The following is a 13,813-nucleotide window of genomic DNA, read 5'->3' on the forward strand; positions in this document are numbered from 1 at the left end:
TGTTAGTTTCGACTCTTTTTGCTGTCTTTGTTACGGTCACATCTTATAATGAGATAGTCATGCTCAGAGTAACTAAACAGTGGGGTAGTGAACCAGTATTTTATAAAATCGAATTTCAAACTCTTCTGTGAATGTGTTAAATATTCAACTGTCTGTAAGACATGAATGCATCCTGTATAAATCTTATGATATTCCTTGGTATCCAGGAATGCAGGCCCAGATTTCTCCCACCCAATACATCCATTGAAGTGGGACAACTAAATTAGAAGTGTACCCATCAGGGGGAGGGCACCTCCTGAGAAGCACTTCAGGTGCAATGGAATTTAGCTGGTTTGTACCTCTCAACAGTCTTGGCAGGCCAGATGATTTTGTGAGGGCCAAGTAGCAGAGATTTGCAGTGGGAGAAGACGTACAGGATGGCACAGTGAGGAGTTGCTTCCCAAATTACAACAGGGTGCCCCCACAGCAGGGTACACCACATACAGAGTCTGTTCTCATGGGGAAAGTTGACCCAGGTGGTCCCTCTGACTCCTCTCTCTCCTTTTGAGGCTGGACACTCAGCCTATGTGAGCTGTGGTATAAATCCATGTCAGCTGCACCTCTAAGATCAAACGACCTCTCTTCTGTTCTCCTGTGAGGAGCACTTCTGATTTCTAATTTTATAACTTTTTTTACTTCCATTTTCTTCTCTTTGTGTTTCCTGTTTGCTGTGTTTTGCTGTCCTCAGCTGATGTCCTGGCAGTTGTACATTTCATTCCTGGGATCTAACCATCATAGAGCATCCTGCAAAGACAGCTTAAACTTCAGATCATGGATTCCTCTTGTGTCTATATTAGACGTGCCAAAAATTACCATTACAGTGGTTAAATTGTTTTGCAGATTTCTATAGGAGTTAAAAACCTAAACAGACCTGAATATCTGCACCTGGACTGTCAGCAGCCACATGGTTAAAACTCTTGTACGTGGTATATGGAACATAACGTCATAATAAAGTCAATGGTGGAAAAAATTAATCTAGCAGTAGGCTTTTTCCCTGAAGAGGATTAAAGTTCAGTTTATGTTATTATACCTAATGAATGGTAGTGATAGAATTAAAAAATCTCTGTACATCCATGAGAATGGATGTTTTTAAGCATAATAAACATGCTTTCTCTTACTATAGTACAAATTGGGATTCTTACTTTCATGTTTTATGAGGCTAAACATTTCTTAGAAATATCATGTGGAAATAATAATATACAAAACTAAAAATCAGAGGACAGATGATAAGCACAGGACTCGTAGTGTTTTCGATTGTCTGACCCAAAGTCATATGAAGTCAATGGCAAGCTCCCTTTGTTTCAATAGGCCTAGCATCAAGCTGGGGTGCCTCCCAGGGAGTTACACACAAGGGTCTTGAGACCTTGATAGGTGCCTCTTCTATGCTAGAACATTCCTAAAATAGATCAGAAGGCATGTGTTACAAGCAAACACAAGTTTTCAAGAAGCTTGTGTAGACACCTAAACACAGAAATGTCTGAAAGGGCTTTTTATCCAAGTTGTTAAAGGTTTTGATAAGCTACTAAGCAATTAGATAACCAATAAATACCCTATTTGATTCTTTTAAACAGTATTTATTGGTGTAAGGTATGAGAATAAGCTTAAATGTTCTTTCACCTAACCAAAACATTTACAAACAGATAAAAATCTGTATGTATCTCGCTAATAATTGAAACCATGTACAATTTTCAGTACATCTAGTCTTTTAGCAGAGGCAACCAAGGTTATTGAGATGGTTTTGTAGTTGTGAATGAGAACAGGACAGAAGGAAAACTGCTCTGACATCATTACCTGCTGATCAGCCACCTAGGCTCTTCTATGAATTCATTTTGCAATGGGAATGATACTAATTCTGAATTTCAGGTTATTTGGAACATCCATTTTCAGTAATTCTCTGGCATTGACATCGTGTATCACATTTCCCACTGGCTTTATGTCGACAAAGGTATCTTCTTGTTTCGCTTCTATTTCCTGTCATCCTGGCAAAGGACAGATGTTTGAAGCTGGCACCTGGTTGCCGTCATACTGTGAAGTGGCTATAAAATTCATGGCCTTGTTTCTTCATCTAGATCCAATCAGGCAAACCCCATCTGCATGTGCAGCCAGTTAGGAAGTGACAACAAGGTTCAGTTAGTGTTTTGAATTAATTCAGAAATTCTGATCCAGTGTAGGCAGCCCTTTTCCCAATGATCTTAACTTATTCAGTATTAAATTATTTTTTCTCCTTAGCCTCGAGGCAGCTGAAGGGTAATGCTGCACCTTCTTGCCCATTTCTACTGCTTGATCTTACAGTCAGGATTTATCTTTATCACTCAACCCATTCCAGATGCCTGGATGAGGATCTTAATCCCAGGCTGGGGCTTTGTTGCAAATCAGTTTGACAGTCAAGTGCAAAATAGATTTGCCTTGGCATAATTCAGGTGCTTAACTCCCTGAAATGATGCTTAAACTCAGCAATAACACTATTAAATACAGCATTTTAAACACTGTACAGATTGCACTGCACATTCATTTTTAATTGTGTTCTACATTGAAGTTGATGGGAATAGGGCTCCTAAGTACACATAATGAGTCAGATTAATAGTTGGGAGTTTGTTTCTGTTATTCTCGTTTTTATGTAGAGGGGGTTAAAGAGTAACTACCTATCTGATCTCTCGTACTCTCAGTTATGACAGATTATTTTATGCTTATACTGAATAATTTAATCACCGTGTCATTGTATTGAGAATAGTGGAACAAATTACAGATCTCTTGTATCTTTTCTATGCATATTTCTACCTTGGGCTCCACTGGTGAAAGTCTGAGGAAGGCCACTTTCTGAAAATTACAGAATTATATTTAAGTCTTAATATATCTTGAACCCTAACCTGCTGAATTAGTACCTGAATTTTCTATTGGGCTCCCAGTTTAAAGCAGGATTTTCTGACTTAGCCAATGGGATTGCTCACTCAGATCACTTTTCATGGTCTGGTATACCCTATGAACTCCCTACAGAACTCCCTAAATGTGACTTCCTTGGTATTTAGAAGTGGCTCTTCTTTTAACCCTCATTGGATGTGGTTGGTAAAGGCTTGAGCATTGATTCTCTGAAGATTTGTTTAGGGCTGGGGCAGCTCTGCAGTTTCCTGCTGCATGTTGAATACGCTCTTCAGCAAAGAAAAGCCTAGCCTTTTTCCAAGTCTTCAGGCACAGGTCATGGAAATGGGCTCAGTGCCGAAGATGAAGGCTTTCCTAGCTTTTCACTGTATCTGTCAGAGCCATCTATGTTAAACAAATAGTACACTGGCTAGTTTCTCCCAGAGAGTGGGAGGAGGGATGGCAGCTGAGCATTTAGGGAAAAGTCCTTAGTCTAAAAGATTGGATTTCTGAAATAAAGGCTAATGCATGCTTCTGCTACCAAGAAAATCACTCTTTATATAGAACACAGCACAGACTTAACTAGCAGTCAGTTAAGGCAACATGAGTACAAAAGATTTACAAGTAACTCCTGGGAGGGAAGAAGTGGGTGTTTCTATGGGTGGTAAAATCCTTTTCTCCACTTCCTGAGTATATATAGCTTTTATTTCAATAACACATATTTTCTTGCATTTCTTTTTATTCTGCATTGTGACTTATTGTATGCTAAAGTCAGAAACAGTTTTGGTAATATTTTAAATGAAGACAGGATTAAAGAAAATGTGTAATTTACAGTTTGGGCTTGCCTTTATCTAAATTATTTTTAGAGTTCCTGGCCTGTAAAATGAAATATCTCATTCTATATCACATATATCATTGTCTTACCTTGATACAATATAGACTTCAGTAGTAGTGACTTTCTTGCCCAACAGTGTGGAGCTGAGAGAGAAAACAGTGTGGCTGTAATTATATCAGGAAGTAAGATGCGTACACTGAAGAGGAAGAACCCCAAACCAGCTCTGTTTTGTCTGGTAACTGAAGAAAATAGGAAGAATTGCAGTCAGAATTACCAGGTTTACGAAAGTTTCCTGATACATACAAGTGTTAGAGGCAGACCTGATATTAGGCTTCCCAGAAGTTATGAAACAAGTTCAAGATGTTTGTTTATCTCCTGAGACAAAGTCTTTGTCTGTTACAGGAGAAAAGGCAGATTCTGGAGTTTCCCTCATCTTCCTTTGTCACACTAATTCTCTCAAGGCTGTTCAGCTCCAGGGCCTTCAATTTCATTAGAATATTTATCTGGAATAGCAATATGTTGAATGTTTTGAGAAGCAGAACTGAAAAGAGAAAGGAAACAAAAATGCAACAACTGTGCTATGCACACAGTTGGTATTCACACCTGCTAGGGAATTGTGCTCCACAAGGGATGTAGTCCACTCCCACTGAGAGCTAGCAAAATCCTTCCAGTCACTTTGACAAGAGTGTCAATCTTCCATCCAAGAGAACAGCAGAACTCTTAAAACTTAAATTTGATTCATTAAGGTAACTAACACACATCTGTAGAGACCAAAAATTTGATTCTGCATTCTTAAAATTTATGTTTATCGGTTCCATGTTTTTTTTGGGGTTTTGTTTTTTGGGTTTTTTTAAACCTTCAGGATGTTTGCTTTAGCACCTCTATTGATTATATCTGGTCCATGAAGAATACTTAATGTCAAACATCATTACAGAAAATGTACTATCTTTCTGAATTTTAGCCAGCTGTTTGATGGATAACATTGGCAGTTTAAAGCTGCTCCTGAATTTTTAATCATTTGGAAAATGAATCAGAGATTTCACTGGAATTTCTCTAATTTAAACCAGCTGGGAGTTTGACCCTGAGTCTTTTAGAACAAGCTAATTGCCAATCAATTAGAAAAACTTTCAGTTGGTATGTGAAAAATAGCATTGAACTGCCAGTTCAGTCCTTGGCTTTTCTGGTGGAATTTTTGGAAAGAAAATTGTCTCAATCTTTTTTTAGTGGCTGTCCAGGTAGCAGTTACAGGTTCTGCTCAAAGCAGCTGCTATGGCCTCTCATGCTTTTGGGGCAGCAGGGGAAGAAGCCCAGAAGTACATGAAAGGGGGAGAAATGGGAATACAGCCATATGGGACTTGTGTACTGGAATCATTTAGCTTGGCAGATGAGTAAGAAAAAGAAAAGGATTGACCATGGAGCCAAAGGAAGGAGCCCAGGTGACTGTGTCAAACTGATATTCCACACATATCATCCCGGGAGCTGCTGTGAGTCATAACAGGACTGACTTAGCATAACAGTGTGCCTGAAATTAGTACCAGCTCTCTGATGCTAACCACAATCCTCAATAGGCACAGAAAGAAGGGCAGTGCCAGTAAAAGATGATCTGTGTAGGATGTGAAAGTATTGATGCTCAGTGTGCAGACCAAGCATATAACAAATAGCAAAAGCAAAATACCCAACCTGGACCAGTGCTCAGCTCAAGTCTGGCCAACATCTGCTCACACTGAGGGGACCACAGAATCACCCAAGTGCAGGCTCCTGTTGGAGGTGCTGACAACTATCTTTTGAGTAATAGCTTTAAAATAATTTACAGCAGTTGCTATCAATGGTTACAACATTTGCCCGTTGGCTGGGACATATCTGAGGCTGCTGGTTGAGCTGCTTTCATCAGACACTCCAAAACTGATATCGTAACCCAGTAATATTATTTGTTTCATCTGTTCTTACTATTAATTTTTTAGTCATATGGAGGATGGATGCAAAAGGCTGTTCAAAAGATGGCACATTGGCATCTCCCCATCTTGGATTCCTACCTCTCGGTGGCTTGGCTTGCGCAGCAGGTCTGTCGCTCTCGACTGAGTCTGGAGCAGCAGGCACACAAACGGCCCAGGTGGAATTATCTACTTTTAAACTGATTTCTGAATCAGCAGGAATTGGAAGCTGATCTATAACTCCAAAAGGGCGTTAAAACTCTCTCTCACCCACTCCCACACCAAGCTCACATCCAATTTCCCTGAATTTAAAGCTTTACTCAGAGAAATCAGCTCCAGGTGGATGAATTTCCTAGACTGTGCGTTCATTGGTTACTACTGGCACAGCATAGTGTTACACAAGCAAGTAATAATGCTACTAATATGTGCTATTATTAAGGCTATTAAAATACCAACTGGCATTGCAAAAAAATTAGTGTCATTAAACACCTATTAGGGCTTTATAATGAACAATCAGTATTACTGTCCCCGTGCAGTCTTGGCAGACAGAGTTTGAGAGGAACACATTCACTTGGCAGCTTTGTAGTGCCAGGACTGTAGTCTGTGGCGAGATGTGAAGGTAGAGCAGCCAGGGCAGTGGCAAGTATTGCTGTGGAGCCAGGCCTCCTACACATTAACTATTGCTTTTCAATAGCTGGAGGATTTCCTCCAGCTCTGGCTGGCAAAATATAGAGTACAGAAGAAATAATAATTTTCATTTATGAAAGAATGCATTTGGCTGGGGTTAGCTTGTAGATGGATTTCTTCTAGCATGACCATTTTTTCTGACTGAAAATTTAGTCTGGCCTTTCTATTCATGTTTGTGGCTGCAGATGAGGCCAGGTAAGTGACATCTGAGCACAGAATCTGACTCTTTCAAGAAATGCCATGTCTATTCTGTGCATGCTTAAGATCCAATCTGTCTCAGACACAATAAATATTCTCTGTAGATCAGCTATAAAACATCTACCCCAGAAAGCCAACACTTCCAAAGGTGCTGGACCACTGCTCAAAGGCGCACTAGGTTCAACCTACGGGGTGTGGAGAAACGACTGAAAACTCCTAAAGCCACATGTCAGAAAGAGCTTAATGTCTATTGTTTTCAATAGTTGGTGGCTTTTAAGTCGCTGGCATAATGACTCCAATGAATACCTGCTCTTTTACAACATATCCAGCCCATGAAGCTTGAAATGCTTTACGAAGGCCATAAACAACCATTTACAGATAGTCAAACTGTAGTACAAAGAGACAGACTTACAGATGGCTGAGCCAAGAACAGGGTAAGAGCCCTTGGGCCTTGTGGTGTGCCTGGTTAATGGCTATTTAGTTCACAGTATTAATACCTGAGCTATAGATATATAAGCACTGTGAGAACTGTCTAGTCTACCTGTTGAAAATGTTATTGCATACACATAATTCAACATAAAGGAACTACATCTACAAAAAGCTATTTCTTTATGTTGTGACCAATCCTATGAAATAGAAATTTGCTTTAGTTGTAGCAGATTAGCTTTATTTACATGGTTTGTCTACTTATTGAATAGAATGCTGCACCTGAGTTTTGCATTAAAATCTTTACAATTTTTATGTTCTGTCATTTTTAGGAATAGGTTACTTAACCACAATTTTATTGTGTTATCTGAATGACTCAATCTCTCCGAGCAGATCAATCAAACTCTTTCAATCAGGCTTCAAGGCAAGTGTTAATGGAGAAAAATGGAAAAACTACTTTTTTAGAAATTTTTTCTCCTTTCAAATAAAATTTGCTGTTTCCTCGAGAGGTTCTTCAAAGAAAATTTGCTCATTAAAATATTAATTGGAAATGGAGAGAAAAGCGTTTTGAAGAGTGTCTCATATCTATTGAAATCTGCCCAGAGGAGTGTGATTACCTAGTTTCTCAAACGGATTTTGTAGCACTGATCAACTCACTGCACTGAGAAACATGACAAGATAGCCTCTCTAATCTTCTTGTTGCTCCGTGGAAGATTTGATGGTGTAGAAATGAACAAATATGACTTATTCATACTATTTCATATTTCCTGGAAATGGACCACTTCCAAAATAAGGTAAACCTGTCTTCTGATTGAAGAGTGACATTGCCTGTCCAGACTTCTTTATCAGGTATATGTTTTTACACAGTCCAAATCTTTTTCCAGGATTACTTGAGATAGGAAAAAACCTGGATGTTTTGTGGCTCAGTTTGCCTTGGCAACCCTGTGTCCCATGCTGGCTTCCAGGGCTCTGCTTTCTGAGTGGTTCCGCGTCCCTTCCTGTGCCGTGGTGCTGCGAGCAGGAGCCAGGGCAGCTGGTAAAGCAGCACAGCAACAGGGTCAACAAACCAAACTCCTCCAGGCGATTAGCCCGGCCACACAGGGAGAGAGAATCAGAAATACAGCCTGTTTACACTGGCAGAGGTGGGCACCTGTTAGGTTTGCTCCTGCTCATGAGGAGCAGGATTTGTACAGCTCCTTTGAAGTGCTGCCTTTTAGACCTTCTGGCTCTGAAGCAGTGCACTGGCATATGGGAAGAGCTTCCATAAATGTGGTGGGGCTGCCTGAGCATCCCCATGGCCTGCTGTTACGTAGCATTGCTGGACAGTGGGTTTTGTCTAGCTTGACTAAGGAGGCCTGGTGTACTAGCTCAAGAGGAGTCAGTAAAAAGTACAAGCACGGTCACTTCAAGCCTCCATCTGTCTATCACGTTTCTGACTTGTGCCATTTCAGAAGCTTGCAGATTTTCCAATGACTGGTTTTCATTCTCTTGATATCTTTGATCAGAGACTTCAGTTTTTACACAGCAGCAAATGCTTCCGTCTGCATACCAAGGGCCCTCACCCCTCCTGATCTCAACTTCTGGGAGGAGGTTGGGATCGCTTTGTTTGCTGTGCCAAAGAGTACATGCTGTAACAAGTGAATGTGGGCATAAGTGGTGTGCCACAAACTTCACTCTGTGCCACTTAGGGAAGGACTGGAAGAACTGAATGTCTGCCAGCCAGTATAAAGGTAAGGTAGCCTGGGAACAGACAGTTCTGGTAGCTCTCTCCTGCAGAGCCTTGTAAGCAACAGATCTCATCAGAACCAGGTAAAAAAACTCTGTATGAATTTCCTTATTTTGGTTTAAGCCTGCTACTGTTTGAGCTGGGTCATTCCTAAGCAAAGGGTGGGTTTCAGGTATATCTCACCTGGCCTTCAGCTGCTGTCCCAGATGGATGTGAGACTCATATGCACCCTATGTCATACCTGCCAACCCTATGGAGATACCTGGGATAGAACACAGTAGTTATAATATAATGTATGTAGACGAGTAAATCATCACTAAGTGTTTTTAAAACTGCTTGCACTGGGGCTTTGGGGTTTTAGTCTGGATAAATTTGTGTTTAGAAAAGAAATGTCTGTGTCCTAGTATATGGGGACACTTACAGAGATGGTTTGTTTTTCTATGCTTACTAATAGATGCAGAATGGTAGCAACCACAATGAGACAGGATGTTTACACCTAGTATGCAGATGTTACCAAACCCCTAAAATCTCCTGCTCAGGTATTTCCTAGCGCTGTAGACTGCTACATTCCTTCAACACACCAGGTTTTCCTAGTAATGTCTCATCACCACTTGACCCCTCTTACCACCTGGCTACTTGGAGACCTATTTCACATTTACTGTTTGGTGCAATTCTCTGGAATTCTCATCTGTGCGACCAGCAGAGAGGGATTTGCTAAGTGTCCTTAGAACACATCTTCTGCATATCTGAGGGAGAGCCAATTGATGCCGATAAACCCAAACTCTATCTCATTTTATTTGATAGCCTAGTACTTACAAAATGCATTTGAAAGACCTGTTTGCTGATCTTGTTTGGGAGCAGAGACTGAAACCCAGGTCTCCTACACTTCTAACTCAGCCTGAGAATTTTGCTGAAACATTACAGTGGAAAAAGCAGGGAGCTGTTGTTATTTGTATACATAATATGTTTATTTTCTCAGAATAGTAAGCCAAAGACAAGGGTGTTAGGACTGTGAGAGTCAGTTGCTCCAGGAGCGATGGGCAGCCCAGGGTGACCCCAGCATGGGCCATGCCCCCTGTCTGATGGAGGCTGGACGTGGTGGACAGGGCCAGCTGCTGGTAATGGGGACCATTGACAGCCCCGGAAGAGGAAAGTGGTGAGCCAGGTCCAAGTGGGGTCCAGAGAGCCCAGTAAGGAGCAGCAGGACATGGGGCTGGAGACAAGCTGATGTCTACACAGAGACAGGGGTGGAGACAGGCACCAATAGCCCCAAGCCAAACCAAAGTGGGGCTCCTGGGATATGGGCTGGGGTGGAGGGAGGCCACAGGAGAGACTGGGCTATCAGGCTCTCAGGGCTCTCAGGGCTGTAGCAGAGAAGTGTTTGATCCTCTTTTGTCAAATAGTCACCAAGAACACATCAAAGGTAAGGCCTCCAGGCATGGGATGAGCTATATCTGTGAGAATCTTTGGAAGCTGTGACATAGGTACCTCTCCTAACACCTTGGTGAAGCAGGAAGAAGGCTCAAGTTCCCTAAACCCTCAGCAGTGTGCTCTAGTTCTTTAGTCTGAGAAAGGCATGGTGAGTTTTCTGAAGCTTATAAGTAACACAGTTAAAACAAAACCACTCCCTATAAGATGAGGACTCTGCAGGCTGTGGGCAAAATGTTGAGTCAAGATATCTCAGAACTGCCCTGTCTTCTGTCCTCAACATATTTTGCGGCCATATGAAAGTCTGTAATTGTTTTTCACCATCAAAAAGTTTCTTAATTCATCTTCATGAGATCTGTTGTGGAAATATCAGCACTAATTACTTCTAACACATTTTCTTTTTTTGACTGAAATTTACATATTTATTAAAGCATTTATTGTCTATCTCATTTAACCTTAGAATTGAATAGAGACAGGTCAGGAATGCAGAGAACTAGAAATACAAGGAAAATTATGACAGATATGAGGGAACCTCCATTAGTAATAAGCTAAGAGTAACAAAAGAGTAGCTCTACCACACAGATTCTCTGCTGACAATCTTGGAAACCCCTTCAAATCACTTAGCATCTAAAGTGCACAGTCTGCCCAGTTTTTTAGCACATAGCTTCTAATATCCTAATGAACCAGGAAAAAAAAATCAAGAGTTTTATGCACAAAAATAGCAAGTAACTTAAAATACACATTACTTCCTTTGGAAAAAAAAATTGCTGAAATCTGTGAGTAGTATCTACTAAAAACTCTCCTTCGAGGATACTGAACATAATTTCATTAATATATTGCACAATCTGTCAAATTTATTTACATGTACACAGACAGACCTGCTATAAACATTACAGTGTTGGTTACTGCTCTAACACTGTTAGTGTTGATAGCAAGACTGTGTGTTTGAGTTTTAGTGTGTACATTAATTCCCACCAGTCTGGCACTGTATACAGTAAAATATCTACTTAACAGGCATAAAACAGGGCTGCAATATCAAAAATAACTCTCACAATTGGCACATAATCAAGATATCTTCCTACCAAGTTAATGACAACAGTAATAGCAGAGAGATTCCAAAAAGTCACCTTCCTCTCTTAGAGAGACCCAGTTAGGGAAGAAATGTGATGCAGGCAGGTAGACAAACTCCATCAGCACAAAATTGTAGAGCTTATTAATCTTTGCCAGCTCCCTGTGTTTGCACATGCTAATGGCAATAAAGGAAGTGTTGTCACTTGGAACTCTTTCTATCAAGGTACTATAATTAGCTTTTAGGCAGTTGAGCAATATACTAAGTAAAATAATTTTTGGACTGTTATTCAACTACCCATTTTTCATTTAAGAGAACACCTTACAGTCTGAGCAGGGCCTGCTGTATCCCTGTTTATCTGCACATTAAGGGGCCACACATTATGATAAATTTGTTTTTACTATTAGTTAAACTAATAAGCACATAAAGCAGCCCATAAGACAAATCAGTAAAGGGAGATTTTAGAAATGAGAATGCAAAGGGCTTCTTTATATTGAAGTTTCACCTGTCAAAATATACCTTCTCCTTTTCCTCCTCTTAATGAGTATCAAAGAGCCAAAAGTGCAACAGGTAGGGTAGAAATGCAGGCAATGGGTTAGGAATTCTGTTGCCTTTCCCCCAGATTAATGCCCTGCAAGGAAGGTTCCAGCCATGGTATGACCCCAGCTTAGAGCACCTACCAGCTGCATAGGAGCAACCCAGAGGAGGAGCTGATCCCACTCCTGCTGAGGGTGAGGTGTCAGTACCCTGGGCCAGGTTTGACCTTCAGAGCCAGAGCAGCACCAGGGCTTCTGAAAGAAACCTGGAGGCAACAGACAAGGCTTGGGGGGAGGGGGAATAAAAAGAAAATGTTTGGAAAAAGTGTCAGAGATCTTTATTTTCAACTGCATTTTCCACCACTTATGTCTTCTTAAATCCAAGGGATACAGATAATGCAACACAGATGCTTCTCTATCTATCACTTTAAAGACTCAAATTTCTTTTTCAGTCAGGAAATGAAAAAATCCTTTTGTAGCTGTTTCATTTCAACAAATGATTTTGCCTTCAACTTTTTAATTTCTAACTAAATACAAAATGAAAATGAAAAGTCATTGCAACTAACAAACAAACTTCTTTTCTCTGAACATTTTGATATTCTTACAACTTTCTCTTTCCTTTTCGCTGAGATTTTGTATTGGAGAAAAAATAAACAATTTAATTTATATCAGAAATATGTTAAATTAAAAGTCGTGCCCCTTTTTAATGCAAAACAGCTATTCTAGCAGTTTATTTCCTGCATTTTAAATACTAAAGTCAAAATACTCTTTAAAACATTTGCTTTTTTCTACCCCTGCAGAGGGAGTTTAACATTTTAAAACCTGAGATATTTAGAATGTAAATAAACAGGTGATGGGGATATTTTTCTAACTTTACACTCCATATTCTTCTAACTTTACACTGTATATTCTATGTTCAAGACTGTATTTTACCAACCTGCTCTAAGTGATTTAAATAGAATTCAGGCTTTGAAATGCTTTAAATACTTAAGTGGCTCTGTGGGCCTAAACCTTACTCTCTCTGGTCTAATGTATTGTGATAATGGTAATTCGGGGATTACGGCACTGAAAATAGAAACAAGAAATACCACCCAAATTCGAGTAAGAACTGAGGCTAGAGAACAAAGTTCAGTAACAGTCACCTGCACCTTTAGCAATCTTTGCCTAAAGCCTAAAGAAAGCTAAGTTTGAAATCTTAGGCAAAAAAAAGGGAATTTTCTTTCAGCCTGTCACAGTCTATGCTCCTTGCAATAATTTCCTTTTTTGAAACTGGAAATAGAAATGGCAAAAAAATGCCACAATATAACATACTCCGATGACCTTACCAAAATCAAGAACAGAGAAATTACTGGAAATTGCATTGGAAAACCTCACCTAGGAAAGCTGCCTCGTTCAGGAAACTTAGATGAGTTTCAGTTACAGCTGAACAGCTTTTTGCAAGCTGAACAAAGTTTCTGAGTATTCAGGTCTCTGAAATTCCTCTTACTGATGAAAACATTGGTTTTAATATTCATACTTCTGTATATAAAAACAGATTTTATACTTTAACCAGCAATTTAGGAAAAACAGAAAGTATAGCATGCAAAAAGGTCACAAAACCAGACACTGAATTTACTGGCTTTGGGCAGAATTGAAGGTTCTTCCCTTTGGGGCTTGAATGTTGTCAGTTTTCCACACTGCAAAGAGCAAATACCTCAAAAAACTCCTCTAAGGGTCACAAGCCAGCTGTTCCTTTCTGCCCCATATAAAATGCAAAACTCAAATAATACTTTTCCCTGCTACTATTGCATTTTCTACTGCTACAGCGAAACTACTCTTTCCCCTCAATTTTCTGCTTTCTTTCTGCAAGAATTCTCTATATTCCCTATCAAAAGATTATATCCAGCCAACTTCAATGACAGATATTCACCCACTGGCAAACACAGCTGCTCTGAAATTCTGCTTAGCTGAAATATATCCCTCTGAGGTGAGTGAGATAATAAGGTTTTCTTTCTTGTAGCAAAAGCTTTGTGTGAAGCTGTTCCACACTGTCCTGCAGAACTAAGCTAGTTAAGAATACCAACAACAGCTGCAATAGCTAAT

The 13,813-nt window shown here is 40.0% G+C and overlaps 1 protein-coding gene across 2 annotated transcripts in view; it reads left to right on the forward strand.

The window, feature by feature from the left end:
- Positions 1–8,655: 8,655 nt before the first annotated feature.
- LOC113965580 (hyaluronidase PH-20-like) overlaps positions 8,656–13,813 on the forward strand; it is a 39,170-nt gene continuing 34,012 nt past the window's right edge. Inside the window, exon 1 of one of the 2 annotated variants that reach the window (XM_027679184.1) lies at positions 8,656–8,702. The gene's annotated coding sequence lies outside the window, so the exon portion shown is untranslated. The other variant, XM_027679185.1, reaches the window with a different exon arrangement.

The sequence above is a fragment of the Neopelma chrysocephalum genome, unplaced genomic scaffold, assembly GCF_003984885.1.
Source record: "Neopelma chrysocephalum unplaced genomic scaffold, ASM398488v2 Primary Assembly neopelma1_45, whole genome shotgun sequence".
NCBI classification, from domain to species: domain Eukaryota; kingdom Metazoa; phylum Chordata; class Aves; order Passeriformes; family Pipridae; genus Neopelma; species Neopelma chrysocephalum.